We start from the raw sequence: 16,587 nt of genomic DNA, 5'->3' as shown, positions 1-16,587 counted from the left end.
AGGACATAATCTCCCTAAAGACCACACAGTCTTCCTCCACTAATCTGACTCCTCCTCACGTTGTGAAGCCTCTGTCTCCAGATCAAAAGCTAGCAGCGCTTTTTGACAAATGAGAATAAAAACAATTTTTAAAACGACAACCTAAAGCAAAAAATAAAAACGTTTTCTTTCACAAAAAATATAAATTTTATGTATAATAACTTCTTAAGATTTAAAAAAAAACTGGTTTTATTATGAGGGGAAAAATCTTTTTCATTGGAAATCCAGATTTTTAGTTCAAATAAATTGAGAAAATGGGAACTTTTTTTCATTTTTAAATAAAGATTAAAAGTGACTGTTGGTGCTTTTTAACACATGAGAATGGATATAGTTATAAAATAAAGCAGGAAATTTAGAACATCTTTATTAAATAATATTTCATGTAAAATACTCCTGATATTTCAAAATAGATTTTGATGTTAATTTTTGAACATCTTTGATCTGAAAATTAAGATTTTAGTTCATAGAAAGTGGTATTTAATTTTTTTTTTTTTTTTAAATAAAGATTCAAAGTGACCAGTCGCTGGATAAAAGACTTTATGGTTTCCGTTGAGAGTGTTAACAAATAAAAAATAAAAAACAAGTCTACAGACGCTTAAAAATATGATCCAATTGCCAAGGATAATATACTACTTTTTAGCAAGAGGTAGGATTGTTTTCAAAAGAAAAAAGAAAAAATACGGACTTATTGAGTCAGAATTTGGCTGAAATTTCATGGGAAAAAAATTAATTACGTTTTCAAAAATTTAGAACAGTTTGTTATTTATTTTTTTTAATATTAACCTTCAGACAACAAAAGGAATAGATAAAAAGAAAACACCAGGAAAATGCTTTAAAGATCCACTCCAATGGAAATTATGTTTTGGGTGTTTTAAACACACTCTTGTAGCGTTTTTTTCTGGGGATGGAAGACGAATATGAGAAAAATTAAGATTAAAATCGCATTTGTGAGCTTTTTATTTATTCATGTTGTTGTGAACCAGAGGCAGACGATAAAATTTTGGTTGGAAAAGATCATATTTTGTTAGGTGTGAGGGGCTGTAAGCTAGGGGGGGAGAGTTTAAACAGAGAACTTTGAGCAGTAGGGAGGGGAAGGAGACAGGGTTTTTTTAATATTGAATTAAAATGACTTAATTTGAATTAAAAGACCAATAAGAATGCTTTAGCAAATAGATTTAAAGATGATCAGAGTGGGTCTTTTGGACTATCTTGAGATAGATTTAACTCAGATTTTAGATCCTGTATTTTTCAGAGTATAAATTGCATTTTTTTACATAGTACGATTTATATATTTGTAAATCACTCTTCACTGGATTTAGTTGATCTTAGAGCTGGACTTTTTAAGTTTAAAGTTAAAAAACAATGTGTACCCGCCAAAATACTGTGTTTGTTTGAAATTAAAGTTAATAATTATGATTTTTCAGGGTAAAGATATGTTTAAAAAAAAAGTGGTCAGAACTAATGCAATAAAGAACAGTATGTTTGCTCAGGGGGTCAGCATGTGGAATTTATTATCCGAAAATAATAAAACTCCAAAATATTTAAAAAAAAATACCTTCTGGACTGAGAGACTCTGGTGGTTGTGAAGTCATTTTCAGAATAGTTTTTTTAAAATATTTTTTAAGGTTCTATCAATTTGTAGGTAGATGTGATGTTTGTTATCAGGGTCGGGTAAATAAACCTTGGCTTCATCCGACACCTTTTTCGGTTAATTTTGTTCAGTGTGTATGTTGCCGCTGTTCAGTGTCATATGTTTATGAAGATGTTTTAAGTTTGAGTGTTTAACATAACCGAAATAAATGTCTCTCTCTCTACTCCTGTCCAGCCCAAAGACTGGAATGAAGGAGTAATTGAAGAAATGATGCTTTGAAAAAGTGACAGCAGCTGCAATAGGCTCCACCCCCTCCGTACTCCAGACCTGGATTTTTTTATGTAAAAAAAATAGTATTTTAATAACTGTTGGTACAAAGTGATTAAAGAAATTGGAGCGAACAGATCGGTGGGGGGGGGGGGAGGGGTTCTCCTGTAGCTGAATGAGCTGAAGCTGGTTTGAATGAGGAGGGGAGTAACCCAAAGTGACGAACCGGGCCTGAACCCAGTGGATGCAGGTCCTGGTTAAGCCCGGCTGATTCTGAGGTGACATGACGAGCCCACATTCTGTGATTGAACGCCCCCCCCCTCCCCCACAGACTCCTGTCATTATAACACAGCTTCTTCTTGAGTCCCAAATCTACTTACGATTGTTTTTAAATTTCTTTTCCGTACATTCCTTATCATTTTCTTTAATTCAAAATGACAATCTGGACGCCGTAATCCATCATGGATTTAACCATTTTCCCCGCACTGCCCCCCTACCACTGCCAAATAATTGCAATGATTTAGGACTTCGGGGCCCGACTCGAGGGGGATGGAGAGATTTAAAAAAAACACAAAGAAAAGTCGGAAACATTTACGAAAACGTGAGTGGGAGGAGCTTCAAAAATGCATGCAAGCGCAGAAAGGAGGACACAAGAGTTTTTCAAAAGTCACTTATCTACGGTGGCATAGAAGGGTCTCAACACTTTAGATTTCGCAACAGAACCCAAAATAACTCAGTTAAGGAGTAAAACAAGGCTGTAATAATTAGAAAAGGCTGCCTCCCCCCCTCAGACCACCCACCTCCCCTTGAGCCTTGATGGTATTAGAAAAATGAAAACTAAATCTTTAGATTGGAAAGATTGGAAAAATTGAATTATGACGGCTTCATGGGGGCAGAATGGATGAGCCGGACCCAAATCTTCATCTTGGACAGAGCAGCAAGGGGCGGGGTGAGGGGGATGGGGGCGAAAATGATGAAAAATGACATGGAGTGGGAGGGGTATCTGCAGAGAGAGCTGAAAAGAGGAAGAGAGGAGGGATGAGGGGGTCATCACCTGCTCGGGCAGATTTGCCCGTCAGAGAACCGCAGGAGTGATGGGGATTCCTGGTTTCTATGGGACGTCTTTTTCATTTTATTTGAGATTTTAAACACAAAATCAATAGAGAACTATAGAAACAAAAAGCTTAATACATGTTTAACCCTTGTGCTGTCTTAGATGACCCCACCCTTACATTGACTTGTTTTCCCTACCATGAAAAAGGTGGATAAAGGTGGAAAGATTTCATGTAATCCATGGACACCAGTGAGGTTCACAAATCATTGAGGAAAAAAGGTTCAGCGCACTGTCTAGTGGGTCTAGATGACCCAACTCCCAATGTTAAAGTGCCTAGGATAGTACAAGGGTTACATGTATAAAAAATGTAAAAGTCACAGTTAAAAACTGATCTTAATCCTGAAAAACTGCTATTTATGTCATTTTCATTTAATTCCTAGAAGTAATACAAGGATAAAACTAAAAATGTAGTTAAAAACAACTTACAACAGACGTAAAACATTTAAAATGTATTCATTAAAAAGAAAAATAAATGCAAAACTTTGTACTTAAACTGATAAATATGAAATTTAAGGACTTTGTCAACTACATGTCATAATTCTGTCGATAATTTAAGGCTCAATCTCTTAGGTTAATACTAATCCCAGTTCTACTTCTAATATGAGCTCAAATAAGCAATTATCTGTGTTTTGGTGACAAAGAAAATACACTTTTCTACTTAAAAACTCTGTTATTTAACAATTTTTATCTTGTTTTATTATTTATTTATTTATATATATATATATATATATATATATATATATATATATATATATATATATATATATATATATATATATATATTCTTCACCTTCCCTTCAACCCAACTCAGCATTTTAACATACTAATGTCTCCCTCTAGTGGCCAATAAAGGTGACGCAGCCTTTAAAAGAACTTACTCTTTGTGGTCATTTATGAGTGCTCGATTATAATGTTTATGTGTTACTAAATTATAATTTGGTGTCTTAAGTTATTTATGGTCTTCCAAGTTATGCTTTGTACTTTTTCTGCTTAAAAATGCCTTTTTAATGTAAGAAATACTAATTTAATGTAAGAAATTCAAATCAAATAGGAGATTTAAAAAATAAAAATACCGGAGAACTTTTAGACACAATATTAAGGAAAGCAAAAATGTTAAATACAATATCAAGAAATTTTCAACTGGATGGGAGAAAGAATTTATCCGATAAAATCAGAAATCTGTTTACGTTCTGTTTGTTATTTTTCTCTTTATTTTGTTTGCTTGCTTACTCATTTTTAAAAAACATTTATTTAATAAATAAAATTAAAAAAACACAAAAACCTTAAACTTCACGTGTTTTAAAACACGCAAAAGTTATTTGACAATCTTAATTTTTTTCCAAAGTAAAAACTAAGGGACAGAAAGCATGTTTTAACTACCCTGACTTTAACCCTAAACTCTGGCTGAAATCCGCCTGAACTTGTTTACTCTGGATATTTCGGTTCCAAAAGACCGGATATCAGTTGGCGTAATTATGCTCAACTTGGTAACCCTGCGTTAATGCACGTGCACAGCAAGTACATGAAGACATTCTCAATGTATCGCCGATTTACGGAGTCACCATGGAAACGCGTGGAGAAAAAAAAAGAGAGAGCTATACTTCAATGAGATGGAGTCAGAGATTTAAATGACGGCGTATGAAGATTATACGTCTATCAAAAAAGTAACACGGCTGCATCATCAGCAAAATAAAAGAGTTTCTTCTTCTTGGAGAAAAATAACGGACAAAGTAAACGCAAGAGTTTCTGATCTTATTTTCATTGTGATGCATATGTATAACTTATCCAACTTAAACTTAAATTACTTGTTAACTGGTAACAAGTAATTGAGTTAAATATACTTCTCTTACGTCTAGCCAATTCAATCTTTTTCTTACAACTCAAATTTACATATTTATCTAACTAAATGTCATATTACTCCAATTCAATTCAAGTTTTTCCATCTTAATTTATTGTAATTCTTGAACTCTCATATGTCTAAATTTGAGCCTGAAGATATACTCATTTTTATTCAAACAAAATGAATGAAACAACACTGATTTGAAACATGTAACTATATACCATATCTCTGACTTTATCATTACTCTACTATACAGAATCAAAAAACTCACACTGTCCAGCAGTTTTTATTATTTCATTTTAATACTCTATATAAACTCATCATCCGCTTCCTCCCTCTCACTCATGGTGTAGAAAGAATTAAACATAACAGGATAAAATAACTCGGCAAAACACAGTAAAACAGCTAAAAAACTAAACGCATTTGGTCAAAAACCCACATTTAAACCCAAATCCATCCAAACAGGCAAAGGGAATAGTATCCCACAATTCTTTGCAGTGCCAATCTAAAGGCCTGTTCACACCGGGACGAATTTCGCCGGCGATTTTCGCCGACGTTTAACGCCTCGTGACTAAACAAAGGGCACCAACGAGAGTGTGCACACCGACGCGAAAAAACGCCAGGCGTTAAAGCGTCAAAAAAAAAAAACGCCTCGGGTTCGTTTTTTTTTTTCGACGCGTCGCGTCGAAATCTACTCGACCAATGAGAACGGCGCTTTTGCTCACGTGTCTGGAGCTTCTGAAGTTACAGTAAAACACAACTTGGGGGCGCTCAAACACAAAACTGCCTTGCTGAGCACACATACCAGCGAAGAAGATAGACGCCAAGTAGCGTCTACACAGCCGCGAAGCAATAATGACGGACATTCTAAAACATCCCCGAACCAAGCACCAGTTGGAGCTACTGGTGCTTGAAATATTCATGTTTTCTTTGTTTGATTCTGACAAGCGTGTAAATACTTGCTCTCTTCTTCTGAGTGAAAAGCGACTTTAAGAAGCGTAAAGTTGCGCAGCGCCACCTTGTGTACAGGAGTATTTCTGTTTTACATTAAGCGCCATCTAATGTCAGGGAATGAAATTGCATGTTCACTCCACTCATCGTCAGCGAAAATCGCCTGGGTGTGAACACAAAAAACGTGGCGAAAAACGCTGGCGAATAACGCCTGGCGAATATTCGTCCCGGTGTGTACGGGCCTTAACAGCAGCACCAAAATTACACCTACTTAATTGAAATTATTTAAATGAAAGTAAAATAAATGTCTGATAAACTACGTTTTATTTTTAAGCTCACTTAACTAAAAAAAAATGATTTATCTTAACTGAAGCAAATAATTAAGTTAAATCAAAATAAAAAGGTTTATCTTTCCAACATCCATACGTGGTCTTATCACCCTCTCAGTGGAAAAACTATTATCCAAGCTTCATAATCCCCTAAATTATCTTCAAAAGGACACGCCATGCTGCTTCACCTCTCTGAAAACTAAACCTGCTCCAGACCAGGGGGGTATTCCAGGAAGCATGTTTAAACTAGCCAGACTTTAACCCTGAACTCTGGCTGAAATCCGCCTGAACTTGCTTACTCTGGGTATGTCGTTTCCAAAAGACCGGATATGAGTTGGCGTAATTACGCTCGACTTGGTAACCCTGGGTTAACGCACGGTACATAAAGACATTCTCAATAGATCGCCGATTTCTTGGGTCACCATGGAAACGCGTGGAGAAAAAAAAAAAAAGAAAGCGCGACACTTGAGACGGAAGTGAGACGGAGTCTGAGATTTTAATGACGGCGGATAGAAATTATAAATCCATCAAAAAAGTAACACGGCTGAAAGATAATTTAGTTAAATTTATTCAAACTCAATAATTGTTTATACAACTCAAATTTACGTATTTATCTAACTAAATGTCACATTACTTCATTAATCTTTTTTCCATCTTAATTACTTATATTTCTTGAACTTTCATATGTCTTAGTTTGAGCCGGCAGATATGCTCATTTTTATAACAATAAAAAGAACGGAAAGTTTGAGCCGGCAGATATGCTCATTTTTATAACAATAAAAAGAACGGAAAAAATGCACGGAGTGCAAAAATTCATCACAGAATATTCCATCACTGTCATAACAAGTTTGGGTGGTAGAGGTGCTATATAAACTCATCATCCTCTACTTTACTCTCACTCATGGTGGAGAGACTTAAGCATAGAAGGACAAAATAGCTCGGCAAAACACGGTGAAACACGGTAAAACAGCTATTCAACTAAACACATTTTGTAAAAAACCCACACTTAAACCCAAATCCGTCCAGACAGGCAAAGGGAATGATATCCCAGAATCCCTTGCGGTGCCAATCTAACAGCAGCATCAAAGTCACACCTACTTAATTGAATTAATTTGAACGAAAGGAAAATACTTGTCTGAAAACTATGTTATTTTTAAGGTGACCTAACAAAAAAATGATTTATCTTAACTGAAGCAAATAATTAAGTTAGATCAAAGTAAAAAAGTTTATCTTTCCAACATCCATATGTGGTCTTATCACCCTCTCATGGTGGAAAAAGTATTATCTGAGCTTTTTCATCCACTAAATCATCTTCAAATGGACACGCCATGCTGTTTCACCTCTCTGTAAACAAACTAATCTTCAATTAAACCTGCTCCGGACCAGGTTATGTTCAGAGCATGAGTTGCCATGGTAACTTGACCTACCCTGAAACATACCTCCATTTCTGGAACCGAACGCTGAGGTTATCAACTTCCTTAGCCTCAAACTTATCGTGGGAGCTAGCATAACCTGCTTTCTGGAATACCCCCCTGGTTATGTTCAGAGCATGAGTTGCCAGGGGAACTAAGCATACCCTGAAACATACCTCTGTTCTTGGAACCGAAAAAAGCACTTAGACACTGGTTTATTATGTTTCAACTTGTGTGACGAAACTTCATTTTCTCTTGGTTTTCATTTGAAAACGTGAACTAAAAGTTCTCACATCAAATCTACAAGCTCGTCCATTTAGACACATTTTACCTTCTTATGAAACGTCTCCGTCGAGTTTTCGGAGTTTGCACAACAACTGTGCCGCCAAACTCTTGAAGCGGTTCAATCCATAGCTCACGGCGCATGCGCAGTGTCATTTAAAATTGAGACGAGCTCAAAAACGTAATACTACTATACTTACTTTCACTTACTTATAAAACAGGAGAAAACCAATAAATAGTGTAGAAGAAGATTAAAAATATAGAAGACCTCTTAATAGTAAAATAATACATAATTTTGATTATTACGCGATCTCCGCTCCCTTCAGATTCAGTTCAGGTTTGTTGCATTTTTAAAGGCATCCACTAGGTGTCGCCAAACACCATATAATATCAAGCAAAATTAGAGCAGCTTTTCATGAGGAGGAAAATTTACAAATTTACAGAAAGAAAACTGTTTTCGTGGTCTTTTGCTAATTATACAAGTTTTACTGTTGGTCAGAAAGTGCTGCTTTCAATCCACTGTGACGAAATGATTCCTAAAAGTGATCATCTGTAGCTGAAATAAATTTCCATCTGCCCCTGTGATTTCTCTGCATGTGGCTCTCGCATCCCAGTTGGGATCAGAGTTTCGGTCACATCTGTTGCTGGGGGCCAGCAGAGGCCCTCTGCGACCTTAGGCGCTCTGGTCCGGCATTTCAGAATATGCTGTGAGCAGATGCTAAAGCTTTTTGCAAAGTTACATCAACCCTCCCCAGGAGGCAGCATCTACTCAATGCTTCTGCTTTTAAACTGATTACTTATTGGAAAGAAACAGACAAATGACATTTAAAAAAAAATTCATTCAAGCTTGTGATTTGCTAGTTTTTGTTCCTCAAACAAGAACACGCCGACATTTGTTGCATTGGATCGGACAGCAGACGGGTTGTGACAGATTGGAAAAGCTCAATCCTCATTCGAAACGACAGATTGGACCGCTTCCGCCGTGTCGTTCTTCTACTTGGACTAATACTGTCACATCTGAAGCGGTGAGGCTGAGCCCGACATGAGTGGATTCAGCTGCAGAGCTTATGTAATCCACTCCGCCAGGCCTCCGGAGGACACACTCATGAAGAAGAAATGGAAAGCTGAAGTCACAACTTCTCCGCTGATATCATCCCTGCTCTGCACCCATTTTGATTTATCGCAGTTTTCTTGGCATTTGAATGGTACTTCCCTACAGGGCGTTTCAAATGTAAACCCATATTTATTGCTCATTAGAATTCGATGAGGTTTTCTTTTTCTCCTGGAAGATAAATGAGGCTTTGATTCTCCTGCTTTCTCTGGTATTTGTATGCGGCAGCGTGCTGAGCAGATGACAAAAAGTGATTCATATTGCATGACAAAATGAACACAGTAGTTTCAGCTCAATGTTGAGCGCTGTTTAATGAAAATCCATCATCCTTTTTTTTTGTCAAAGAATGCTTAAAAATACATAACATGGCATATATTCTCTCCCTGGAAGTTTCTTTTTCAAAACATTTAGTCACACGCTTTTATTTTGTTTTAAAGAAAGTTGCAAAAGACAACACTGCATAAAATAAGACACCTAAAATATAAGTAAAAAAGATCCCCCAAATTTGAACAATGTTCTTTAAATGAGTAAAAAATCTGCAAATGGGGTAAGATGTCCAGACTTCCCTCCCCCCGGGTCACTTCCTCCAGCTCTTCTGAGGGACTAGATCAGTGTTTTTCAACCTTTTCTGAGCCATGGCACACTTTAACCTCAAAAAAAATCCAGCAGCACACCAGCATCCAAAAATTTAAAAAAAAAGGAAAAAACTCATAGTCTGTTTTGATCTACAGCCCCTCCACAATCTCACATGCATTTTTGAGATAATTGTTACAGAAAAAGCTGGAAACTGCAGCTGTTTTTTTCTAAAAGATGCAAAAAAAGTTGAGTTAGAAGATTTAAAAACAGTTTGATGTGTGTTCGTTGGTTTCAAGACGTTTAACAACAGATCTCCTTGTGCGCTGTCACTCTCACAACCCAATGCATCATGGGAGATGTAGTGCATGAAACGGCCGAAGATCGCTTTTCGGAGCTTCATTGTTTTGTTCAATTGTTCCACGGTCTGACACCGGATTCTGTGGAAAGATACACCGCTAAAAACGAGCTTTAGCTGGTATTTTTGTTAGAACCAACTGAGCGACTTTACGAGCTAAATCGGGACAAGGAAGTGAAGACTTTAAGCACTTCTGATTGGTCAGACTGATGACATGTGATTAAGCCCCCCAAGAATGATTGGTGGAGACAGTTAAAGGGACGGGACTTTTCCAAAATACAGCCGAAGGTGCAGCTGAATCGCGGTACCGTCATTCTTATCAAAATGTCTTTAATAAAATAAAATAAACGCAAGGAAAAAGTATTTTACGATCTTTTATATTCCTAACTCCTCAGTGTTTCATCAGGGCCTGTTTGGATGAACACAGAGCTGAAATCCTGGAGATGGGAAATGTTTTTAGATCAGTTAATGAGGGCAATTTCCCACGGCACACTTGACCATCTCCCACGGCACACTAGTGTGCCGCGGCACACTGGTTGAAAAACACTGGACTAGATGCCCGATCCACCTCAACTGGCTCCTCTCCATGTGGATGAGAAGCGGTTCTACTCTGAGCTCTGCGCAGGTGACCGACCTTCTCACCCTATCTCTAACCCTTGTGCTATTTTAGATGACCCCACCTTTACATTGATGTGTTCTCCCTACCATGACAAAGGTGGATAAAGGTGAAAAGATTTCATGTAATCCATGGACACCAGTGAGGTTCAAAAACCATTGAAGAAAAAAGGTTCAGCGCACTGTCTAGTGGGTCTAGATGACCCAACTCCCAACGTTAAAGTGCCTAGTATAGCACAAGGATTAAGGGAGCGCCCAGCCACCCTGCAGAGGAAGCTCATTTGAGCTGCTTGTATTCGGGACCTCGTTTTTTCAGTCATGACCCAGAGCTCATGACCATAGGTGAGCATTGGAGTGAAGATCGACCGGTAAATTGAGAGCTTTGCTTTCTGGCTCAGTTCTCTCTTCACCACAACGGACCGCCAAAGTGACCACATAACTATGGATGCTGCTCCGATCCGCCTGTCAATCTTGTGGAAATTCTGCTTGGGTCCCCAAAGAAAACCCCCACCCGCCCCTGGCTGTGTCCAGAAATTTCTGTCCATAAAGATTATGAACAGAACAGAAGAGTGATAAAGGGCAGCCGGAGTCCAACATGCACCAGGAACAGGTCCGACCCAATGCCGGCAATACGAACCAAGCTCTTGCTCCGGACCTACAGAGACCGGACAGCCCTCAGTAAGGATCCCCGGACCCCATACTCCCAGAGGGCCCTCCACAGGATACCACGGGGGACGCCTTCTCCAAATTCACGAAAAAATGGTCTTACCGAGAATTCCTATTTTAAGAATAAAAAATTCTAGCCAACAAGACATTTATTCTCAAACTAAAATTAGTTCTTGATGAGATTATTTTTCTTGCAAGACAGAAATCAAAACCATGTTTGTTTGTTTTTAAAAACAGGGCTCTTTTTACTTTAGGATCCAACTTTTTTCAGTGCGTTTATATTTGCACCTCGGCCACAAAAATCTTCACAGCTTTTATGACAAGAATTTATCAGTAAAAATGTAGAAACTTTTTATAAGCAGTACAACTTTATTTCACATAAAGAGAAAGATTCATGTAAATAAATGGTGACTTCAAAGTGAAAGGAGGGAATAACAGTTGGGTTTTTTTAACTTAATTTCTCACAATTAATTTTATCTTTTTTTATTATTATTGTTTTGCTGTGGTTTCAGAAGCACATTTCTATATTAAAACAAGCAAAACCACTTTAAGAATTTGAGCTGCAGACTCACCAAAGTTACTTAGGAACCATGCAATTAAATAAAAACACTTGGATTTCATATTTGGACAAAAGAATAAAGAGAAGTATTGGAGTTTTCATGGAATTTTAATACTTAAAATTTTTCCAAAGCAAATATTAACGATTTTTCCCAAATAAAATGTTACATTTATCTTTTAAAATGTGTCAACAAAAACAAACATTTTCTTTCGTTTATATTCGGAAAATGACAACTTTTTTTTTAAATTATTTTTTTTTAGCAAAATGTCGACATTTTTCTCAGAAAATTTTGACTTCTCATCATTTTATGACTATGCTCATATTTTTTTCTTTTATGAGGGTCTTAACACTCCATCATGAACAGATCCACTGCGGTATTTTGACACGTGAGACAAAAAGTTTATTTTTGTTGAAATTCTTCAAATGAAAAACGATGAAGTGATTGTTAAAGGTTATAGTTTTAACATGTTCGCTGTTTATCCCTTTGTTGAACAGATGCAGTGGAAAATAAGGACTGAAGAAGTGAACAAACACAAGCAAATCCTTTCAGTGTAAAAGTCTCTGCAGCCTCCTGCCCATTAAAAGGGGAGATTAGCTAAGTGTTTACAGTCTGGCTTAGTTTGTTGACCTTCATAAACCTTTGGTGGAAACTTTTCCTGCAGTGGGAAAAAGCCGCACAAATGAGGAAAGTTTCCATTGTGAATTTTTTTAAGTCTGAGCAGACATGAGCTAAAAAAAAGAAAAATTAGATTAAGAAGAGTTTTCACAGAACTGAGCATAAAAATATTGCATTAATCCCTAAAACTAGTTTGTCTTGAGGGCCTTTTGTGGAAAATATTGACCCACTAGTTGGTGTTTTCTTCACTTTTGGTGATCCAGGAGCTGAGAATGAGTCCTGCTGAGGTGGCACAACACGATTAGAGAGGAGGAATTTGAAAAAACTTGTGCAATTGTTCACAGCTTTTTGGGGAGGGGGGCTGTTGTTTAGAAACCACATGAAACAAGGTCAGAGGTCAAAAAAAGAATATGTGCCCAAGGCGACACATTATTCCACCCATCACACTTTAAAAACTGCTGTTAAAAAAAAACCAGTCCTCCTTTGGGAATAATATTATGTATGACCTCAATATTATCATGTTTTAAGGCGCAGTTAAAGGCCTCAATTTATTTTTAAAAATGACTGTGTGCCTATTTATGGATTCATTCTGGATATTTCTCTGGAAATTTCTTGTCATCGCAATATCAAGCGGTGCAATATGCATATCATAAAACATGGCGAAAATTGCAATAAATGGTTACCTTAAATGTGCTAAAACAATGTTATGGGACCATGAAATATTTAACGAATTAAATAAATCTATTTATGCATTTGACCAATCGGATGCACTCCTTAACGTTGTTCACCAATCGGATGGAGCTCTTCTTTGTTAGATACTCACCTCCCATATAAACGAGGGTCATTTGAAGGATAATTTAAGGTATGTTGACTCTTATTTAATTTAAACCGTTGCAGTGAAATGGAAATTATGTTTTTGGTTGTTTTGCTATTTGTTCATGTATCGCAAGTTATACTGTCATCGCAATATTAATCATTAGTATTCCTTTTTTCCACTAAAAATGAACAAAAAAGTTGTCATATAAAAGCTAGATTATTAGAAAGAACATATTGGTTCATAATTGCATCAGTTTAAGGCTTCTTTGCAGAAAAGAAGACTCCAAATACCAAAAAAAGGAAAAAATCAAGTTATAAAGTTCAGATAATTGTGAGGTCAACAATGATATTTTTAGTTGATTTGAATTGTTTTTAAACTTTTTTTCATAACTTTCATAACTTAGAAACTGAAGTAAGCGTGTAAAAAAAACAGGGCTCCCCGTTTGCATTTAATGATCCACTCCGATTAATATTATTGGTGTTTTTAACATGTTCTTGTGGTAATTTTCTGATAATGGAGGAAATACATAGAGACATTGAAGCTCAAATTGCGTTTCTGAGTATTTAGGCAAATCGTGAATCAGGAGCAAATGATTAAAAAGTTATTTGAAAAAGAGCTCCCTGCTCCGCCCCGTTCTTATAGACAAATAGATCTACGGATGTCTTTGTTTTCCTCGTCTGAGCTGGAAAGTGGATCCGAACTGTACGTCTGGATAGATCCGATAGTGCTCCCCATTTTTGTTGCACCGCTAATGTTAAGTTGGGGGTGTGAAGGGCTGTAAGCTAACTGGAGAGACTAATAAACAGAGAACTCTCAGCAAGTGGGAGGGAAAAGGTTGCTGTCCTGCCCATAACTCGGAGGCACATTTCGAATGAACTCCTGCCGCTCTGCAGAAACTATGTCCACGAGAATGAAAAAGGTTTTTTCATTATGGCTAAAAACGGCAGGATACTAATTAAAAGACCACTGGGAACGCTTTTACAAAGGCGATCAGAGAGAAAGACTTTACAAAGAGCTCTAAATCATTCATTTATTCCTCTTCTTCCCTTTCGGGGTTACGGGGCAGCTGGGGCCTATCCCGGCCACTTGTGGGCAAAGGCAGGGGGCACCCTGGACAGGCCGCCAGTCTGTCGCAGCTAAATAATTCAATCTTTTGAAATGTAATTATTTTCAGCTCTTTTGAAACCTGAGAATCTCATTTTGTTAGTAATTTTAAAAATCATCGGAACGTTGGTGTCTTGACTTCGCATTGGTGCTTCATGACAAACAGAGTCTGTATCTCACTCTGGGATTTCTTCTTGCATTTGGCAAATTACTGAGAAAAATAATGAGCCGTTTTATTGATCCAGGCATCAGAGGAATCACTTCACTCCGGTGAACCGGCGACGTGAGAGAAAACTGACAGTAATCTGTTAGTACAGCTTAAAGTCAGTTTATCTGATGTGCAGCAAAGCACATTCAGCAGACACCTGGCGGCTGAATTGATGGCTTTCCCTTTTCACCTGACTGTTTCCTTTCATTATTTCCAAATTTGTTGGCTTAGTTTAACAAGTTGCTTTTTGAAAAACAGTTTTGGTTTGGTTTTAGGCTGCACGGTGGCGCAGTGGTTAGCGCTCTTGCCTCACAGCAAGAAGGCCTCCAGTTCAAATCCCGGCTGGGGGACATGTAAAACACAACATCAATGGGGGGGCCTTTCTGTGTGGAGTTTGCATGTTCTCCCTGTGCATGCGTGGGATCTCTGGCTTCCTCCCACCGTCCAAAAACATGCTTCATAGGTTGATTGGCAACTCTAAATTGTCCGTGAGAGTGAATGGATGTGTGATTGAGGACATTCTACCCTGCGACAGACTGGCGACCAGTCCAGGGCATCCCTTGCCTACGCCCAAGTGGCCGGGATAGGCTCCAGCAATCCCGTGACCCCGAAAGGGAATAAAACGGTTAAGAAGATGAGTTTTGGTTTTATAGGTTTGGCCTTAATACATCATTAAACTCTAACGTATAGGAAAAAAAATCACATACTTTATTTTAAAGCATAATTAAATTTGACAGGAACAGTCAACTTTACTATTCCAAAAATGCGCACTTTCAATCTGTGTTTTCTCGTAACCTTTGTGCTATTCTAGGCACTTTAACATTGGGAGTTGGGTCATCTAGACCCACTAGATAGTGCGCTGAACCTTTTTTCTTCAGTGATTTGTGATCTTCACTGGTGTCCATGGATTACATGAAATCTTTCCACCTTTATCCACCTTTGTCAGGGTGGGGTCATCTAAGATAGCACAAGGGTTAAGCAATGAGTGAAACTGCTAATGTTTTTGAGTAGTTTGTGAAATTCATTTTCTTCAGAAACCCATTGAGATAAGCAGTGGCAAAGTTGTTTTAAAAACAGGCAACAGAGAAAAAGTGATGGTTCCTAGAGTCACTAATACCATCACCCAGGTATACAGGTGACATGGTAAATGATGTTTGCTCATAGTCCTGCCTTCAAGGCCAAAGGTGCTTAATTGTCACAGGGCCGTTCACACACATGGCGCCTAATTATTACCACCAGGAGCAATGTGGGGTTCAGTGTCTTTACCTATGGTGGGAACCAAACCTGTGATTCTCCGATCAGAGGTCGACCGCTCTCCCTATGCACCACAGAAACCAGAGACCCACAGCAAGAGGGGGTGGAGTTGGCAAACTGCTATGGTTGAGGAGGTTCTTAACCTTAAATATTTGAGTGGATCAAAAAAAACGAAATTGCTGGACGTTGGTCCATTTGGGCAACTTTTTCAGGTGAGCAGAATGCCTATGTTTGGGTTGGGCAAATATTTTTTTATGAAAAAAATGTATTTTTATGATTAGAAAATAGATCCACCAAACTTAAATTTACGTTTAAATAAAATAAATCTTTTGAAATGTATCCTTCTTAGAAGTTGTACCACTAAATACCAAGAAGGGGGGTCTCCACTTCAGCTTAGTCTGTTTAGCTTAGCAATCAGCTGTTGTATTTTATAACTGATTTTATGTACTGGACAATTAGTGACACCCGTTAAGACAACTGTGTTGTAATATTGGGCTATATAAATGAAACTGACAAACATTTGTCTGAAAGTCCTGCATGTGGTTGCAGCAGAAGGGATCTTAATTGGTGAGATCCATATCGTGCAATAATGGTGACTGAATTGTCTTCCTTTGGTTGGAACCAAAATTCTATAAATCCTTCCTACTAGTGAAATCAAAATTGTCTTTTTTGGCAGACTCCCCATAAATCTGTTGGATCTTGTAGTTACTATACAGTTTTCCGTCAATTATTTTCCCACCACACGCCATAACTCTCTGTCTGCACGGTGAACGTTTCAACCGCGTAAATTCATGTCCCGTGCTTGCGGGGTTCGGTTAGGAAGACCTTGCAGATTTTTAAACTGTACTGAGAGGCACTGTAGACGTAGATCTGCCGCAGAT

At 37.7% G+C, this 16,587-nt stretch overlaps 1 long non-coding RNA gene across 1 annotated transcript in view; it reads right to left on the bottom strand.

Annotated features, from left to right (window-relative positions):
* LOC144984566 (uncharacterized) overlaps nt 1-7,953 on the bottom strand; it is a 43,953-nt gene extending 36,000 nt beyond the window's left edge. The window contains exon 1 of the long non-coding RNA XR_013648362.1: nt 7,875-7,953. This is a non-coding gene — a long non-coding RNA (uncharacterized LOC144984566). The remainder of the gene's footprint in view (nt 1-7,874) is intronic.
* Between the last annotated feature and the right edge of the window lie 8,634 nt (nt 7,954-16,587).

This window comes from Oryzias latipes, chromosome 2, assembly GCF_053564925.1.
Source record: "Oryzias latipes strain Hd-rR chromosome 2, Olatipes_Hd-rR_3.1".
NCBI classification, from domain to species: Eukaryota; Metazoa; Chordata; class Actinopteri; order Beloniformes; family Adrianichthyidae; genus Oryzias; species Oryzias latipes.
This window is presented reverse-complemented; position numbering and strand designations above follow the sequence as displayed.